The sequence below is a fragment of the Delphinus delphis genome, chromosome 1 (genome assembly GCF_949987515.2).
Source record: "Delphinus delphis chromosome 1, mDelDel1.2, whole genome shotgun sequence".
Lineage (NCBI taxonomy): Eukaryota > Metazoa > Chordata > Mammalia > Artiodactyla > Delphinidae > Delphinus > Delphinus delphis.
In genome coordinates, this window is record NC_082683.1 from 140885636 (window position 1) to 140898521 (window position 12886).

Below are 12886 nucleotides of genomic sequence, written 5' to 3' on the forward strand. Positions count from 1 at the left end.
CAGATGTAGAGAACAAATGTATGGATACCAAGGGGGGAATACTGTGGTGGGGTGGGGATAGTTGTATGCTGAATTGGATGACTGGGATTGACATGTATACACTGATGTGTATAGAACTGATGACTAATAAGAACCTGCAATATAAAAAAACAAACAAACAAAAAACAACTAATACTAAACTTTCTTTGGGTTATTTGTATAGAAATATGTTAATATAAGTGTTTCAGACATTACATGTAATTTCTAAAGATATTATATGTTCTGGTATAATGTTATAAGTCATAATTCTAGTTATTACTTTAAAATGTATATCTCAGAAATAACTAAATTTCCTTGTCAATTGCATTATTATGAACTTTCATCAAATCTTTAACCATGGTCATTCTTAAGTCTTTTGTCATTTACAGACAATTCTGGGTGTACTCTGATGCTTTTGCAAAAATTTTCCTATAAAAATGTTTCATCTTCAAGGAATTCATGGAAAAGACTCTGACAAGTACAGGTTTCTGGTAACGGACTATAGTGCTGAACTGAATGAATAAGCATTTTCAGAACTCTAATGGAAAACTGATGAATTCATAAAAGTACTAACAAAAGATCAAGATGAAAAAAAATTAATTACATGGGACTGAGTGAACTGATGAGGATGATTATAATTTTTGTGACTTTCTGTTTGAATAAAAAAAAAAAATCCCACAAGGACTCAGTGGCAAAAAATATACAAATCAATTTTCACTGTAAAGTAAAGGAGCTGTTACAGTGGAGGATTACTGGACTGAATGTCAATATTATGACAGGGTATGAGTGTGTTTCATGTTTGGTAATTGCAATCGTTGTTGCCTTTGTTGTGGTCATCCATTTACAATTCTTGGAGTCAGTTTATTTATCTCTTGTAAAAATAAAATACAGTGTATGTGTGTGAGTTGTGGAGAAAAAAAGAATTCACTGGTGTAGGTGGGGTGATATTTGCCTAATTACTCATGTAGATTTGATTGTATATTTATTTTACTATTTTGATTAAATAATGCTACTGGAAAAAAATTAATGATCTTTCTTAAAATATTAATTGTGTGATGTGTATTCAAGATACTCATGTAACTTCTAAATGGCACTTGTGGATTGTGAAAATAAAAACTTTAAATTACTCCAGAAAAAAAAAAACAGATGAATGGGTAAAGAAATTGTGATATATGTATATATATACACACACACACAAACACATACACACACATACACACACACACACACACACAATGGAATACTACTCAACCATAAAAAGGAACTAAATTTTGCCATTTGCAACAACATGGATGGACTTGGAAGGCATTATGCTAAGTGAAATTAGTCAGAAAGACAAATATTGTATGATATCACTTATATATGGAATCTAAAAAATACAACAGACTAGTGAATAAAACAAAAAAGAAGCAGATTCATAGACATAAAGAACAAACACATGGTTACAAGTGGGGAGTGGAAGTGGGGAATAGAAGGGTGAGAGTGACAGGTGCAATCTATTGGGTGTAAGATAAGCTCAAGGATGTATTGTATAACGTGTGGAATGTAGTCAATATTTTGTAATAACTGTAAATGGAAAGTAAAGATGCTACCAGAAAACTACTAGAGCTCATCAATGAATTCGGTAAAGTTGAAGGACACAAAATTAATACAAAGAAATCTCTTGCATGCCTATGCACTAGCAGTGAAAGATCAGAAAGAGAAATTAAGGAAACAAGCCCATGTACCATCACATCAAAAAGAGGAAAATACCTAGGAATAATCCTACCTAAGGAGGCAAAAGACCTGCACTCTGAAAAGTATAAGATGCTGATGAAAGAAACTGAAGACGCAAACAGAAAGATATACCATGTTCTTGGATTGGAAGAATCAATATTGTCAAAATGACCATACTACCTAAGACAATCTACAGATTCAATGCAATCCCTATGAAACTACCAATGGCACTTTTCACAGAAATAGAACAAAGAAATCTTTAAATTTGTATAGAAGCACAAAAGATCCAAATAGCCAAAACAATCCTGAGAAAGAAAAATGGAGCCAGAGGAATCAGGCTCCCTGACTTCAGACTATACTACAAAGCTACAATAATCAAGACAGTATGGTACTAGCACAAAAACAGAAATATAGATTAATGGAATAGGATAGAAAGCCCAGAAATAAACCCATGCACCTATGGTCAATTAATCTACAACAAAGGAAGCGAGAATATATAAGAGAGAAAAGGCAGTCTTCAATAAGTGGTGCTGGGGAAACTGGAAAACCACATTAAAAAATGAAATTAGAACACCTTATACAAAAACTCAAAATGAATTAAAGACCTTAATGTAAGACCAGATACCATAAAACTCTTAGAGGAAAACATAGGCAGAACACACTTTGACATAAATCACAGCAATATCTTTTTGTATCCACCTCCTGGAGTAGTGGAAATAAAACCATAAAGAAACAAATGGGACCTAATTAAACTTAAAAGCTTTTGCAAAGGAAAGGAAACCATAAACAAAAAGACAACCCACAGAATGGGAGAAAATATTTGCAAACCATGCGACTGACAAGGGATTAATCTCCAAAATTTGCAAAGAGCTCATGCAGCTCATTATCACAAAAACAACCCAATCAAAAAATGTGCAGAAGATCTAAATAGACATTTCTCCAAAGAAGACATGCAGGTGGCCAAAAAGCACATGAAAAGCTGCTCAACATCACTAATTACTAGAGAAATGCAAATCAAAACTACAATGAGGTATGACTCCACACCAGTCAGAATGGCCATCATCAAAAATCTACAAGCAATAAATGCTGGACAGGGTGTGGAGAAAAGGGAACCCTCCTACACTGTTGGTGGGAATGTAAATTGGTACAGCCACTATGCAGAAGAGTATGGAGGTTCCTTAAAAAACTAAAAATAGAGCTATCATATGATCCAGCAATCCCGTTCCTGGGCATATATCCGGAGAAAACCATAATTCAAAAAGATTTCTTTCAAGAAATGAACATGCACCCCAATGTTCATTGCAGCCCTATTCACAATAGCCAAGCCATGGAAACAACCTAAATGTCTATTGACAGAGGAATGGATAAAGAAGATGTGGTACATATATACAATTAAATATTACTCAGCCATAAAAAAGAATGAAATAATACCATTTGCAGCAACATGGATGGATCTAGAGATTATCATACTAAATGAAGAAAGAGAAAGGCAAATATTGTATGATATCACTTATCTGTGGCATCTAAAAAAATGATACAAATGAACTTATTTACAAAACAGAAACAGACTCAAAGAGTTCGAAAACAAATTTATGGTTACCAAAGAAGAAAGGTTGGAGGAGGAGGGATAAATTAGGAGTTTGGGATTAAGATATATACCCTACTATATATAAAACAGATAATCAACAAGGACCTACTGTATAGCACAAGGAACTCTACTCAATATTCTGTAATAACCTATATGGGAAAAGAACCTGAAAAAAATAGATATATGTATATGTGTAACTGAATCACTTTGCTGTACACCTGAAACTAATACAATACTGTAACTCAACTGTATTCCAATATAAAATAAAAATTAAATTAAAAAACCATGGAGGTCTTCCCTGGTGGCACAGTGGTTAAGAAGCCACCTGCCATTGCAGGGGACGTGGGTTCGAGCCCTGGTCTGAGAAGATTCCACATGCCGCAGAGCAACTAAGCCCATGCACCACAACTACTGAGCCTGCGGTCTAGAGTCCATGAGCCACAACTACTGAGCCCACATGCCACAGCTACTGAAGTCCGTGCGCCTAGAGCCCATGTTCCACAGCAAGAGAAGCCACCGCAATGAGAAGCCTGTGCACTGCAACGAAACAGTAGCCCCTGCTTGCCACAACTAGAGAAAGCCCGTGCACAGCAACAGAGATCCAATGCAGCCAAAAATAAATAAATAAATAAATTTATTTTTAAAAAACCAAAAAACCATGGAGAATAAAGCCAATATTCTGTAATAACTGTGAATGGAAAGTAACCTTTAAAAATCATATAAAAATTTAAACATTAAAATAATTTTAAAATAAAAAAATTAAATTAATTCAAGGTTATAAAACAAAAGAGGTGAAATAACTGTTTTAGAGTTGGTTAGTGCAAGAGCTGGATGGGAATCCAAGTTGTTCCGACTCCAGGTCCACATGTAGGACACCATTTTGCTTCTGACAGCAGCTGCATGGTGCCCACCAGCACTGGCTTTGCCCAGGTACTTCCTTGGCCTCAGCCCTTTGATACCAGCTCTCTGCTACAGAGCCCAGCTCAACTGCCCTAGAGATTCTGGAATCCCTAGATCTCTAACTCTCCCCTCCCCAGGTCTTTTATTGTATTTTATTTTGTCCAGGGCAGGAGGGCGAGTGTGGGGGGAGTAGGAATTCTTCACCAAGTTTCTCTCATAGACACTCCCTCTATTCTCAAAGCTGCCAGAATTCCTCTCAGAGTCTCTTCGATGGGATTTTGGGGGAAACAAAACCAAAAATACAGGGAGCCATGCCACAAACCTCCTCTGAAGAAAAAAGCCCAGAATCAGCTCCCTTTTCAAATGGGGGAAAAAAAAAAAGGAAAGGGAGAAAACTAAGAGGAAAAATAAATCTAAATTATACTTCCAAAAATTTATACTGCCGCCTACAAAAGTGCTGAACACAGTGCAATGACCTGCTCAGATTTGCTTTTTGGTACCATTGCTTTAGCTGTGGTGCAGAGGCTAGGGTGGGATAAAAAGGAATATGAAGAGATCGGTGAGCAGATCACTGCAGTAATCTTGACAAGAGTAGATAGATGGCAAGCGGTTACAAGGAGCAATGGCAGTGGAGATGGAGAAATAGCAAATATATTTGAAAGGTAAAACCCAAAGACATCATTATGGACTGGTGGGCGTCAGAGAAGGAAGGTGTCAACAACAACACTCTTTCTATGTATGTGTGTTTAGATCTTTAGTCCTCACAGCAACCCTGATATAGAGACACTATTAAAGTAACTAAAGAATCTAGAGAATGTGTAAGAGTGGTGCTGTAATAAAGCACTATATTGTCTCAGCTATGAGTGTTTGACCAAAGTACTTCCCTCCATGACCCATCATCAAAAAGCAATATTCTTAGTCTTTGTTAGATAACAACAAATTCAGACCTGTTAAGGAAAGACTTTATTATGAAAGAGATTATTGCAAGGTGGGAGGGGGAGGGACTGTTGCAGTAAGAGCACTGTGACCCTGAGATCTGCAAAAGTCTCAAGAGTTAGGCAAAGTGATAGTCATAAACAGGGTTGGGAAGAACCAAGTGTGGGGAGGCAGGATGAAAGGGTGGCATGATCAGATAGGAGATTAGAGAATGTTTCACCCTCAGCCTGGTGCATTCTCAGAAGAGGCTGTGTGCTGACTTGAGTGAGGGGCAAGTAAGGTTCAGGCACTTAGGGGAAGGAGAGAAGTGCAAAATCACTTGCTAACAAGTATTTTGTTCTCATTGATCAATAGGGACAAGCAGTTCAGCTAAATAGTTATGAGACAAAGAATGGGAATTTGAAGGGACTGTGTCTGGCCTTGTCATAGGTAAACAAACGGGGAATCCATGAGTCTTATGTAAGTCATAAGAAGAAAGGTGATATTTTGCAGTAAGCCATTTTCCAGAACACAAAGGTAGAGGGGATTTCTTAACCTTCACCGTTTTCCAGGATCAGTTAAAATTTAACATTGTCATCTTTTATGACTTTTAGTGTTGACATAGCTTAGCAGTTAGCTGGTGTGTGAAGACAAGGGTTAATACCTCTGCTCAAAAATATCAATTAGAAAAGTTTACATTGTGTGTTTATCAAGTGAGTTTTAGAGTTCTCTTGGTATAGTTTGTCTACATTGCTAGTTAAGTTTTCTGTATATATTTTATGTCTTTTGCTATTATTAAAGAAACTTTAATGTTTTAAAATAGTTTCTATCTAGTTGCTGTCTGTATATATGAAAACCATAAAAATAGAAGTAGATAGACAAATTTGATCCACATTAAATAAATTCTTTTATATTAAAAAAATATCAATTAGGCACAGGCTCTGAATGCTCGTATTAGACAGTCATTCGACTAGGTTATGGTTTGACATTGCCTCTTAGACACTCCCTTTTAAATGCACATATTCTTGGAAAACTATTGAACTTAAAACTCTTTAATGGGATGCCAGAAGGGAAAGAAGCAAAGATTTTCACAAGATCTACTTGGAGCTGAGCACATTCATTTTATTCATTTATTTGTTCATTCATGCAACAATATTTAATGACCCTCTACCACATACCAGGTGCTTTCCTACACCGCAGGGATTCAGCCATGAAAAACAATGCAACAATGAAAAAAACACCCTGCCCCCTTCACCCTGCCTTCAGCTAGTGGGAGAGGTAGTCAAGTAAGTATGAATACATAAATTATATAATCTCTTTTCACGATGAGTGTTATGAAGACAATAAAATAACGCTAAAGAAATAGACAATGATGGGTGAATGATTCCTATTTTGTATAGAAAAGTCCAAGAAGGGGCTTCCCTGGTGGCACAGTGGTTAAGAATCTGCCTGCCAATGCAGGGGACATGGGTTCGAGCCCTAGTCCAGGAAGATCCCACATGCCACGGAGCAACTAAGCCCGTGCGCCACAACTACTGAGCCTGCACTCTAGAGCCCATAAGCCACAACCACTGAAGGCCACAAGCCTAGAGCCTGTGCTCTACAACAGGAGAAGCCCGCACACCACAGCGAAGAATAGCCCTCACTCGCTGCAACTAGATAAAGCCCATGTGCAGCAACAGAGACCCAATGCAGCCAAAAATAAATAAAATAAAATAAATTAATTTTTTAAAAAGTCTAAGGAGGCCACTCAGAAGAGAAATTTTAAACAGATCTAAACGGTAGGGAAGAGGAAGTCATGCAAAGATATGCAGAAGAATATCCAAGTACAGTGTTGCCAAGACCAAGCTCATACTGCTTGCCACACGAGAGGGCAATAAATTGAGAAACAAGCTGTTGGGGCAAGGAATAGCGACTTTATTCAGAAAGCCAACAGACCAAGAAGATGGTAGACTCACGTCTCAAAGAACCATCTTGCCTCAGTTAGAATTCAAGCTTCTTTTATACTAAAAGGGGAGGGAGTAAAGCCAAACATTTCCTGGTTCCGGTCACCCTCCAGGGGGATGTCTTAATTTCATGCTTCCTGCAGTCATTCACATGTGGGCCTAGTCAGGATGTTTCCTGTGTGCTAAAAGTGGTATTTTAGCTTAATGCTCATTACCTGGGAGGCAGGGTTCCCAGAGATGGGCCATTGTGTATAGTTTAAGCTTATAGGCAACATCCCTTTAGTGATTAACTTGTCATAGAGTACAAAGATTCTTCCCTATTACAAATCCCCACGGTCAATGTCCATTCCATAATCTTGTGGGGAAAGGGATGAAGACTGCTCTAGCTACTTCCTACTGAACAGGGGTGATGAATATTCCTTAGAGCAGGGGTCCCCAACCCCTGGGTCACAGACCAGTACCAGTCCGTGGCCTGTTAGGAACCGGGCCGCACAGCAGGAGGTGAGTGGCAGGCAAGAGAGCAAAGCTTCATCTGTATTTACAGCCGCTCCCTATCACTCACATCACTGCCTGAGTTCCGCCTCCTGTCAGATCAGCGGCGGCATTAGATTCTCATAGGAGTGTGAACCCTACTGTGAACTGCACATGCAAGGGATCTAGGTTGCGTCCTCCTTATGAGAATGTAATGCCTGATGATCTGAGGTGGAGCTGAGGCAGTGATGCTAGCGCTGGGCAGTGGCTGCAAATACAGATTATCATCAGCAGAGAGGTTTGACTGCACAGAGACCATAATAAATCAACTGCTTGCAGGCTCATATCAAAGCCCTATCAATGGGTGGCAAGTGACAATTAAGCTGCATCTGGTGGCAGGCTTTATAGTGGCAAGTGAGTTGATGTACTTCAACTGTACAGCTGCATCTGGTGGCAGGCTTTAAGTCAGAATCTGACACTTATTTTAGTCCACACATGGCCTACCCATTATTTTATTTACCATTTCTGTCTGCGCCTCTTTCCTGCACTGTGTACTGTCTCAGTTTCAGTTTTGGTAAGCCCACAAGCTAATCCTAGCCAAAATGAGTAAAAAACAAAAGGCGCTGGAGAGCTTCTTTGAAAATGGGGAAAGACCCAATGATGAGACAGCAGAAGACTCTAAGACTGACAACAGAAAGAAAGCTACATTTAAAAGAAAATACCAAAAAAATAAAAAATTTTTTTAAAAAGTTTAAACCCACCCCCTCCCCCCCAAAAAGAAAGAAAATACCAAGGGACTTCCCTGTTGGTCCAGTGATAAAGAATCTACCTTCCAATGCAAGGGATGTGGGTTCAATCCTGGTTGGGGAACTAAGATCCCACATGCTATGGGACAACAAACTCCACGCACCACAATTACTGAGCTCACACACACCAACTAGAGAGCCTGTGTGCCACAAACTACAGAGCCCACGTGCTCTGGAGCCTGCGCGACACAACTAGAGAGAGAAAACCTGCACGCCACAACTAGGGAGAAGTCTGCGTGCCGCAACTAGAGACAAGCCCAAGCACCGCAACTAGAGAGAAAACCAAGCAGACTGCACGCTGTGATGAATAAAAGAGGTCCCACATGCCTCAACAAAGATCCTGTGTGCCGCAACTAAGACCTGACACAGCCAGAAAAAATAAGGAAAATAATATTTTTTAAAAAAGAAAAGAAAAGAAAATACCAAGTGTCCTATCTCAATTACGGGTTCATTGCAACAGGTGATTCACATTCTCCAAGCCTGCTTTGAATAATATGTGGCGACCAGCTATCCAACGAAGCCATGAAACCTTCAAAAGTGCTTCGCCACATGGAGACCAAGTACCCTGCATTAAAAGACAAGCCTCTGGAATTTTTCAAAAGAAAAAAATGTTAACACGAAGAACAGAAGCAATTGTTAAAGGCTACCACTTCATCAAATGTGACTGCACTGAAAGCATGATTCTTAGTGGCTGACTGCATTGCTAAAGCTAAGAAGCCCTTTGCTATTGGTGAAGAGTTGATCCTGCCTGCTGCTAAAACATTAGTCGTGAACTTTTAGGAGAGGCTGCAGTTCAAAAGGTGGTACGCGTTCCTCCTTCAGCTAGCACCATAACTAGAGGAACTGATGAAATAGCAGAGGATACTGAGGCACAACTGTTAAAGAGGATTAGTGAGTCACTGTGGTACACAATCCAGGTTGACAAGTCTACCGATGTTGACGACAAGGCAACAATGCTTGTTTTTGTGCAATTTATTTTTCAGGACCACATGCATGAGGATATGTTATGCGCACTTTTGTTGCCAACCAACACCACAGCTGTAGAAATATTCAAGTCCTTGAATGATTACATATCAGGAACACTGAATTGGTCATTTTGTGTCAGTATATGCATGGACGGAGCAGCTGCCATGACCGGACGGCTTTCTGGTTTCACTACTCGGGTCAAAGAGGTCGCCTCTGAATGTGAGTCTACAGACTGTGTCATCCACAGAGAAATGCTGGCTAGCCGAAAAAGTCAACTGAACTTAACAGCGTTTTGCAGGATGTGATTAAGTTGATAATGAACAATTATCAATATTATTATCAATTAATATTATCATGTACTAAAATACATGCCCTTAGCGCACGTCTGTTTGCGCAGCTCTGTGAGGAGACGGACGCAGAGCACACACGTCTTCTCTTACACACAGAAGTGAGATGGCTTTCTAAACGTAGATCACTGGCCAGAGTTTCTGAGTTATGAGAGCTGCTCTAGAGATTTCTTTTAGAAAGAGTCACCACTGGCAGCACATTTCAGTGACACAGAATGGGTCGCAAAACTTGCTTACTTGTGTGACATATTCAACCTGCTCAATGAACTCAATCTGTCACTTCAGGGGAGAACGACAACTGTGTTCAAGTCGGCAGATCAAGTGGCTACATTCAAAGCCTAACTAGAATTATGGGGACGACAGGTGAACATTGGGATTTTTGACATGTTTCAAACATTAGCAGAGATTTTGAAAGAGACTAAGCCAGGGCCTTCTTTCTCCCAGCTGATGCATGATCACCTATTTCAGCTTTCAAAAGAGTTTGAGCGTTACTTCCCAAGAAGTAAGACCCCCAAACTGGGAAGGAATGGATCCACGACCCATTTGCGAATAAGCCAGGTGAATCGACTTTGTCTGTGCTAGAAAAGGATCAACTGCTTGAGATCGCAAATGACGGTGGCCTTAAAAGTATATTTGAGACAACTTCAAATCTCCATACATTCTGGATTAACGTCAAGGCAGGATATCCCGAGATTGCCGCAAAAGCCCTGAAAAGCCTGCTTCCATTTCCAACATCCTACCTTTGTGAAGCAGCGTTTTCTGCAGTGACAGCAACCAAAAGTAGATTATGGAGTAGGCTAGACAAACAACACACTTCAGGTGTCAGTCTCCCATCACTCCCAGATGGGAACATCTAGTTGCAGGAAAACAAGCTCGGGGCTCCCACTGATTCTGCATTATGGTGAGTTGTATAATTACTTCATTATATATTACAATGTAATCATAATAGAAATAAAATGCACAAGAAATGTAATGCGTTAGAATCATTCCGAAGCCATCCTCCTCCTCAGTCCGTGGAAAAATTGTCTTCCACGAAACCAGTCCCTGGTGCCGAAAAGGTTGGGGACCGCTGCCTTAGAGACTTTAGTCAGTAGTAAAATCTCTTTCCTTTTCTATCTACAGCTATATGAACCTGATAAAAACCCTTAGCACTTTGTTGTCTAATTTGTAACTGAACTTGGAGTTTTAGTTCCAGTTCCCAATACATGTAAGTGGCACAGGAATTTAGTATTTGGACAAAATTAAGCAAATAGGTTGATCTCACCCTTCTCCAGCTATAATGAAGTCACCATGTACTTCAGTTGGATAGGCAGACCTGTTGGAGGCAAACTCATGTATATATATGTTATATATGTTATAATATATATATGTATGTATATATGTTAGTATAGTGCCCAAAGTTTTAACATAATTGTCAACTGCTAGGTATTTTAGAGAATTTATAGATTCTCTTGCCTGGGCAGACACCTGGAGTGGCCTATCATACAATATTTCAAAGGGGCTCAGGCTTAATTTAAGCCTGCTCTGGGAGCCATGGATCTGTAACAGGACAACTGACAAGGCCTTATCCCAAGTTAAATTGGTATTCATTTTCTCAGTTTTTCTGTTGATTGTGGTCTCCAGGATGAATGTAATTCCAATGCCTTAATCCAAATCAGGGGATAATTTCCTTAAGACGGGCTTTAACCAATTAAAAGGTACTGGTGTTAAAAACTTAAAACTGGCACACACAACACAAAGGGTCCACAAAACATTCTCCTTTCCTTCTGAAGGCTTTACGATGCATTGTTATCATTAACCAGTCTTACTATTAAACTTAAATGACCAATTGAGACAAACAGTTCTGAGACCGTTACTCCACAACTGATTAAGACTGGAGTGGCAGGTATTGGGGATAATATTCATTTAGCCTTCTGAGCTTTCTGGGCAGACTTGGTGACCCTGCCAGCTCCAGCTGCCTTCTTGTCCACTGCTTTGAAGACACCCACAGCAACCGTCTGTCTCATGTCATGAACAGCAAAGCGGCCCAGAGGAGGACAGTCTGAGAAGCTCTCAACACACGTGGGTTTGCCAGGAACCATATTAACGATGGCAGCATCACCAGATTTCTAGAATTTGGGGTCATCTTTCAGCTTTATCCCAAGATGACGATCAATCTTCTCCTTCAGCTCAGCAAACCTGCAAGCAATGTGAGTTGTGTGACAATCCAGCACAGGGACATATCCAGCACCGACGTGACCTGGATGGTTCAAGATAGTCACCTGAGCTGTGAAGCCAGCTGCTTCCAATAATGGGTCATTTTTGCTGTCACCAGCCATGTTGCTGTGATGAACATCTTTGACAGGCACCTTCTTGACACTGAAGCCCACATTGTCCCCAGGAAGGGCTTTACTCAAAGCTTCATGGTGCATTTCAACAGACTTTACTTCAGTTATAAAGTTGACTGGTACAAAGGTTACCATCATGCAAGGTTTTGAGAACACCAGACTCCACTAGACCCACAGGGATAGTACCAATACCACCAATTATGTAGACACCCTGGAGGGGCAGATGCAAGGGCTGGTCAGTTGGACGAGTTGGTGGCAAGATGCAATCCAGAACTTCGAGCAGCATAATTCCACGGGCATTGTCATCTTTATGGAAGGCTTTCCATCCCTTGAACCATGGCATGTTAGCACTTGGCTCCAGCATGTCGTCACCATTCCAGCCAGAAATTGGCACAAATGCTGTGTCAGGGGTGTAACCAATTTTCTTAATGTAGGTGCTGACTTCCTTAACAATTCCCTGATATCTCTTCTGGCTGCAGAGTGGCTCAGTGGAACCCATTTTGTTGTTAACCTCATCAATTAGTTGTTTCACACCCAGAGTGTTAGCCAGAAGGGCACGCTCATGGATTTGCCCATTCTTGGAGATACCTACTTCAAACTCATCAACACCAGTAGCAACAATCAGGACAGCACAGTCAGCCTGAGATGTGCCTATAATCATGTTTTTGATCAAGTCTCTGTGTCCTGGGTTATCGATGATGGTCACATAGGACTTGCTGGTCTCCAATTTCCACAGGGAGATGTCAATGGTAGAACCATACTCATGTTCAGCTTTCAGTTTGTCCGAGACCCAGGCATACTATTCAGAGACTTTCTGCCCAGGTGGATATGCTTCCACACATCCTGAAAAAAGCGTCCACAATCATTAACAGGTATCTGAAATTTC

At 40.1% G+C, this 12886-nt stretch overlaps 1 pseudogene; it reads right to left on the minus strand.

The window, feature by feature from the left end:
- Window positions 1-11574: 11574 nt before the first annotated feature.
- LOC132424051 (elongation factor 1-alpha 1 pseudogene) lies at window positions 11575-12676 on the minus strand (annotated as a pseudogene).
- Window positions 12677-12886: the final 210 nt, after the last annotated feature.